This window comes from Lemur catta, chromosome 1 (genome assembly GCF_020740605.2).
Source record: "Lemur catta isolate mLemCat1 chromosome 1, mLemCat1.pri, whole genome shotgun sequence".
Classification (NCBI taxonomy): Eukaryota; Metazoa; Chordata; class Mammalia; order Primates; family Lemuridae; genus Lemur; species Lemur catta.
In genome coordinates, this window is record NC_059128.1 from 95,103,284 (window position 1) to 95,109,917 (window position 6,634).

A 6,634-nucleotide genomic window follows, 5' to 3' on the forward strand; every position below is an offset into this window, starting at 1 on the left:
CTTGAACTCCTGACCTCGAGCAATCCACCCTCCTCGGCCTCCGAGAGTGCTAGGATTACATGCGTGAGCCACCGCACCTGGCCTAGAATTTTTAAATGTTACTCTACATTGGCAAACGGGACTTTTGAGTCCCTTTAAGGATTTTGAGATGGGGAGGTTATCCTGAATTATCTGGGCAGGCCCCGTGTAATCATAAGGGAAACAGAGACAGAAGAGTCAGTGAAGCTGTGACAAAGGAAGCAGAGTTCAGAGAGGGAGATAAGAGAGAGACAGATGTGAAGATGTTACTTCTGGCTTTGAGGATGGAGGAAGGGGCCATGAGTCCAGCCAAGGAATCCAGGAGGCCTCTAGAAACTGGAAAAGTCAAGGAAATGGATTCTCCCCTGGAGTCTATAGGAGGAACGCAGCTTTTGATTTTAGCACAGTGGACACATTTCAGACTGCTGACTTCCAGAATGGCAAGGTAATCATTTGTGTTGTTTTCGGCCACTAAATTTGTGGTAATTTGTTACAGCAGCAATAGCAACAAGAAACAAATACACTCACACAGGCACATGGCTAGAAAGTGGAAGAGCTGGGATTATGAGCCCAGATCTATTTCCAAACGCTGTGTTCTGTGTTCCCACTGCCCTCTTCAAAATGGGCCTGGCACACTTACAGCCACCTCCCTTCTCCTCTTTCTCTGTGCGTAGCCCAGACTGCTTTGAGGGAACTCACTGGGACTTCCAAACGGATTTTCCCCCAACATTTTTTTTCTTTTGGCTTTCAAACTTTTTTTTTTAAAAAAAAGGATGGCAAAATATACATGACAAAAAATTTACCATTTTAACTGTTCTTCAGTGTACAATTTTGGCATTAAGTATATTCAAAATTCAATATGCATGACCATCACCACAATCTTTTTCCAGAACTTTTTCTCATTTCACATAGAAATTCTGTACCCACTAGACAATAATTCACCATTCTTCCCTTCTCTCAGATGGTGGTTACCCTGTTTAATTATGAAAATATTCCAGTATATACAGAAAAGTTGAAAGAATTTTACAGTGAATACCCATATACCCACCACCATTCTACAATTAATATTTTGCTTTATGTTTTATTACATGTCTATACATCTATCCATCCTTCCACCCGTCAATCCATCTTTTTGTTGTGAATTTCAGTGTTGCAGACATCAGCACATTTCACTTCTGGCATTTTAGCATGGATAGCATTAACTAGAGTTTATACTGATTTTCTTTTTTAACTTTTTTTCAGAGAAGGGGTCTTGCTATGTTCCTGGTAGCCACTAGCCACATGTGGCTAGATAATTTTAAATTTAAATCAATTAAAATTAAATGAAGTTCAAATTCAGTACTCAATAGCCACATGTGGCTAGTAGCTACTATATTTGACAGCAGAAGACAATCTCTCTCACTGCATAAAGTTCTAAGAACATTATCATCTAGAAAGCTCCCTCGTGCCCCTTCCCAGTCAATTCTCATCCTCAATCCTCAGAGCACCCTGTGCTAATTTTGTTTTCACCATAGCTTAGTTTAGCTTGTTCTAGAGCTTCTTATAAATGGAATTATACAGTACATATTCTTTTGCATAAGGCTTCTTTCATCCAGCATGATTTTGAGATTCACCCATGTTGCATATATCAGTAGTTGGTTCCTTTCTATTGCTGAGTAGTATTCCACTGTATGGATATACTACATTTTATCTATTTTTCTGTTGATGGATATTTTTCCGTGGACTTATGTTTTTAATTTCTTTTTTTTTTTTTTTTTGAGACAGAGTCTTGCTGTGTTGCCGGGGCTAGAGTGAGTGCCGTGGCATCAGCCTAGCTCACAGCAACCTCAAACTCCTGGGCTTAAGCGATCCTACTGCCTCAGCCTCCCTGGTAGCTGGGACTACAGGCATGCGCCACCATGCCCGGCTAATTTTTTCTATATATATTTTTAGTTGGCCAGATAATTTCTTTCTATTTTTTAGTAGACACAGGGTCTCGCTCTTGCTCAGGCTGGTCTCGAACTCCTGACCTCGAGCGATCCACCCGCCTCGGCCTCCCAGAGTGCTAGGATTACAGGCTTGAGCCACCGCGCCCGACCTGTTTTTAATTTCTTTTGTATAAATATCTGGGTGAGAAATTCTAAGCCATAGAGCAGTTGTATATTTAGTTTTATATGAAACTGCCAGATCTTTCTCCAAAGGCGGTTGTATTCCCACCCAGGTTTTCACCTAAGCAACCGCGAGAGAAACAAGTGAAGCGCAGAAGGAGACACCGCCTCGCCGGGAATGAACAGACCTCGGACTCCGCCCTCTTCCCCGCCCCAGCGCCGCCGTCCTGTCAGCTGGATCCTGATTGGCCGGCGGGGGAGACAGGCGGGGCCAGAGGGAGCCCTCACATGTGGGGCCGGACTTCCTCCTTTCCTGCTATGGGTGGTTCTCTCCGCATCCGCCCCGTGCTCTGCTCTGTTCATTGCTGCCGCCGTGCGGTCAATCCCGAGTGAGGCGCGACGCTGCTCCTGATCGCGCCTAAACCAAAGCCTGGTTTGGAGACAAGCTCTCAGGAGGAACGGGTTTTCTTCATTATGAAATTTCCTACTCGGGACTCCGTTCACACGTCTTATCTGCCCTCTCTCACGGAGAGGTCTCAGTCCAGTCCCTGGCTCGTTAACAACAACTGCAATGACATTAGCACAAGGCGGTTTACAAAACGCATTTTCAGCATTATCTCATGTGACGCTCAAAAGAACCCCTCCCCTCCACCTTAGGATCCTTTCTCTCCAAGCTTTTTACTCTCCCGCTTTTGCGGCCCGAAGTTTACAAGAACAGTCTTGTAGAGGATCTGAACAGGAAACACTATTTGTTTCACAGTCTTCCAGCTTGCAGAGCACTACCTCACCTCGCACTGCTTCAACACTAGTGGCAGACACTCATTTCATTGACCCTCTCATACAGCTGGTGACTCCCTCCTCTTAACTTCACGACATCCCACTCTCTGGGTTTCTTCCTAGCCACCGGATGCTCCTTGTTAATCTCCTTTGCTGGAACGTCTTCCTCGATCAGACCTCTCACTGATTCTTCTTTCTTTTTTCTTCCTTCCTTCCTTTTTTCTTTTCTATCTCTTCCAATTCCATGACTTAATTATCAACCATTAATGCATGCTGATTCCCAATATTACATCTCCTGACTGCCCTTTTTCCCGGAACTCCAGACGATGCCTCCACCATATTTGTCTTCCTGATATTTCCACATGGATGCTAACAGGCATGTCACACTCACTTTCTCCAAAACAGAGCTTGTACTCTCCTTCACCAATACCAAGTACACCTGTTTTTCTCTTGTCTTCATCATCTCAGTAAATGGCACCACCATTCTGGGCTCAAGTTAAAAACCCACATTATATCCTTGACTCCTTCTTCACTTGCCACATCCAACCCACCACTGAAACCTGTTGACTGTGTCTCCAAAATGTGTTTTGAATTTATTCACTTCCCTCCATCCCCACCCCCACCCTAGAATTTGCAGCTTGTTATCTCTCATTTGTCTCCTAATCTTCACTGGATTCCCAGCCTCCACTCTGCCCTTCTACAATCCATTTTCCACTCTGCTCCCACTACAGTCCATTTTCCAAACAGCAGGAGGTAGGATTTTTTTAAACGTATCAACCAGACTTTGCTGCTGCTCCAGTTACAAGCCCTCAATGCCTCCCTAGAATATTCCTCTTAGCATAAAACCCACAGTCCTTACCATAGCCTGAGGCCAATTCCCCTCTTCCTTCCACTGTGACCTCAAGCCTGTTGTGCTCCCTTGCTCACTAAGCTTCTGTCACACTGGCCTCCCCTTGGGGTTTCTTAACACCTAAAGCCCTTTCTTGTGCCAGGGTCTTTGTACTTGGCTTTTTCCTTTGCATGAAATACCCTCCTCCTTCTTCCCCACCTCTTTGTGTGTCTGTCTTTTTCTCATCTTTCAGGTCTCAGCTGAAATATCCACTCTTCAGAAGGGCTTCTCCCCACAACACACCTTTATCTAAAAATGGGCTCCCCCAGTTACTATTTTATACCTGTTTATTTCCTTTGTAGAACTTACCATATTCAGTTGTTATCATGTTCATTTGTTTACTTGACTTTCATTCCTCTCTTCCAGATTCATGAGGGCAGGGATCATACCTATCATGTTTATGGCTTTGTCCCTTGTGTTTACAACAGTGCCTGATGCGTGGTAGACTTTCAACAGGTACTTATTGAATGGATGAATCAATGAATAATGAAACCATTCTCTCCAAGTCCTGATTTCTCTATCTCTTTATTATCTCTTGAACCTATCCCCACCATCCTAATAACCACTGCCCTGGTTCAGGCTCTGTCACCTCCAACCTGTATTACTGGAACAATCTCCTACTGAATGGACCTCTCTGTCTCTGTTGCCCCAGTCACTCCTTTCTCCACTCAGCAGTCATGAAAATGAACTTGTAAAATGAAAATGAGATTGTGTCACACCCGGCTTCAAGCTTTGGTAGCCCCCTGCTACTTGCAGGAGGAATTTCAAATCCCTCAGGTTGGCACTCAAGGCCCTTAGTGCTCTGGCTCCTGCTGCCTCCTTGGTGGCATCTTACAGAACTTGCCCCACCACCCCATCCACCTCACATATGACCACAACCACACAAAAACTACCTACAGTTCCCCTAACAAGTCAGGATGTTCTACAAGTTCTCACGTTTGTGAAATGTTCCCTCTTCCTGAACTCTCCCTGTCCCCCTTCCCCCACCCTGCAATCCAACCAACCCTGCTAGAATACAAGTCATGCCCTCCTCTGGGAACCAACTCTCACCATACACTGTGTACTCCTTCATCAAAGCCATTATGAAGGCTTGTCTGCCGTCCTACTGGTTCATCAGCTATCCAAGGCAGGGCCCAGTTCTGTGTGGCCTGGTCACACAATGCTGCCCAAAGGGGTCATTCATTAGAGAGCATGGACTGTGGAGTTAGGCAGGGTCCAATCCATTCAAGTGACCTTAACTTCTTCAAGCCTCAAATTCTCGATCTGTTCAATGAGGATGACATTGTTTCATGGATGGGTACCTACTTCTGTGAGGATCAGATGAGATACATAAGAAGAGTTAGTACAGTGAGTGGATAACAGGGCTTCTTTAAGTGAATAGATACTTCCAGGATGGTGTCTTGAAAAGCACACCCACTTAAGTGGCAGTTGATAATTTCTTTTTTTTTTTTTGAGACAGAGTCTTGCTCTGTTGCCCAGGCTCGAGTGTGTGGCATCAGCCTAGCTCTCTGCAACCTCAAACTCCTGGGCTCAAGTCATCCTCCTGCCTCAGCCTCCCAAGTAGCTGAGACTACTGGCACTCGCCACAGCACCTGGCTAATTTTTTCTGTTTTTAGTAGAGACAAGGTCTGGGGTCTTGCTCTTGCTCAGGCTGGTCTCAAACTCCTGAGTTCAAGCGAATCTCCCACCTCAGCCTCCCTGAGTGCTAGGATTACAGGCGTGAGCCACCATGCCTGGCTGTACTTGATAAATTTTGCTGGTGATTATATGGAACACATGCAGAAGACTCCATTACTTCCACACCCCATAACTTTCAGTGACTTCCAATTGCCTAACACAACCTACAAAGCCCTCTCTACACTGTGCTCCATCTGCTTCTCCAGCCTGGCTTCCATACACACACACATTACGCTGTTTCATGCCTCCATGCCATCGCTTACATTGTTCCCTCTGCCTAGAATGCCTGTCCTACCCTTTTGCCCTGGTTTTGGTGCCTTTCCTCTGTGTACTTATCCTCTCATTTAACACCTGGCAATCTCCCCCAATAGAGGACAGGGCCCCTCAGCCCTGCCATTGTCTCCCAGTAATTAGTATAGGGCCCAACAGACAATCAAAGCAAACAAAATATTTGTGTTGAATATGTGGTACGGAGGGAAAACCAGAGAGGCTCAGCATGAGCTGGATGGGGAAACTGAAGCCAGAGTGGGTGTCAATGGCTCACTCCCCAAAATAACAGAACTGGCTTGATATGAAAACCAGCCTGACCTCACTACCCTCTCCCCATCAAGGGCTGCTTCTGTGTTATAGCATGAATTTCCCTAGGGTCTCTGGTCTGCTACAAATAGAACCTGAGTTTCCAGATGGAAGATCTTCTGAGTCCTTGGGCATGAAGTGCAATGCTGCACAGCTCTGCAGATTGAGGGAGTAAAATCATGTGGTAGCTGAAAGAGGCCATCACATATGCTGACTTTCTCAGATCCAGGCTGGATTTTCTTCATTCCTTTAGATAAAGGAACCCAGGCCCACTGGGTGTGGTGGCTTATGCCTGTAATCCTAGCACTCTGGGAGGCCAAGGGGAGACGATCGATTGAGGGCAGGAGTTCAAGACCAGCCTGGGCAAGAGAGAGACCCTGTCTCTACTAAAAAATAGAAAAAATTAGCCAGGTGCGGTAGCAAATGCCTGTAGTCCCAGCTACTTGGGAGGCTGAGGCAGGAGGATCGCTTGAGCCCAGGAGTTTGAGGTTGCTGTGAGCTAGGCTGACATCACAGCACTCTAGCCCAAGCAACAGAGCAAGACTGTCTCCAAAAAAAAAAAGGAACCCAGGCCTAGGCATGAGGGAAAAGTGTGCCTGCATCTCCTTCC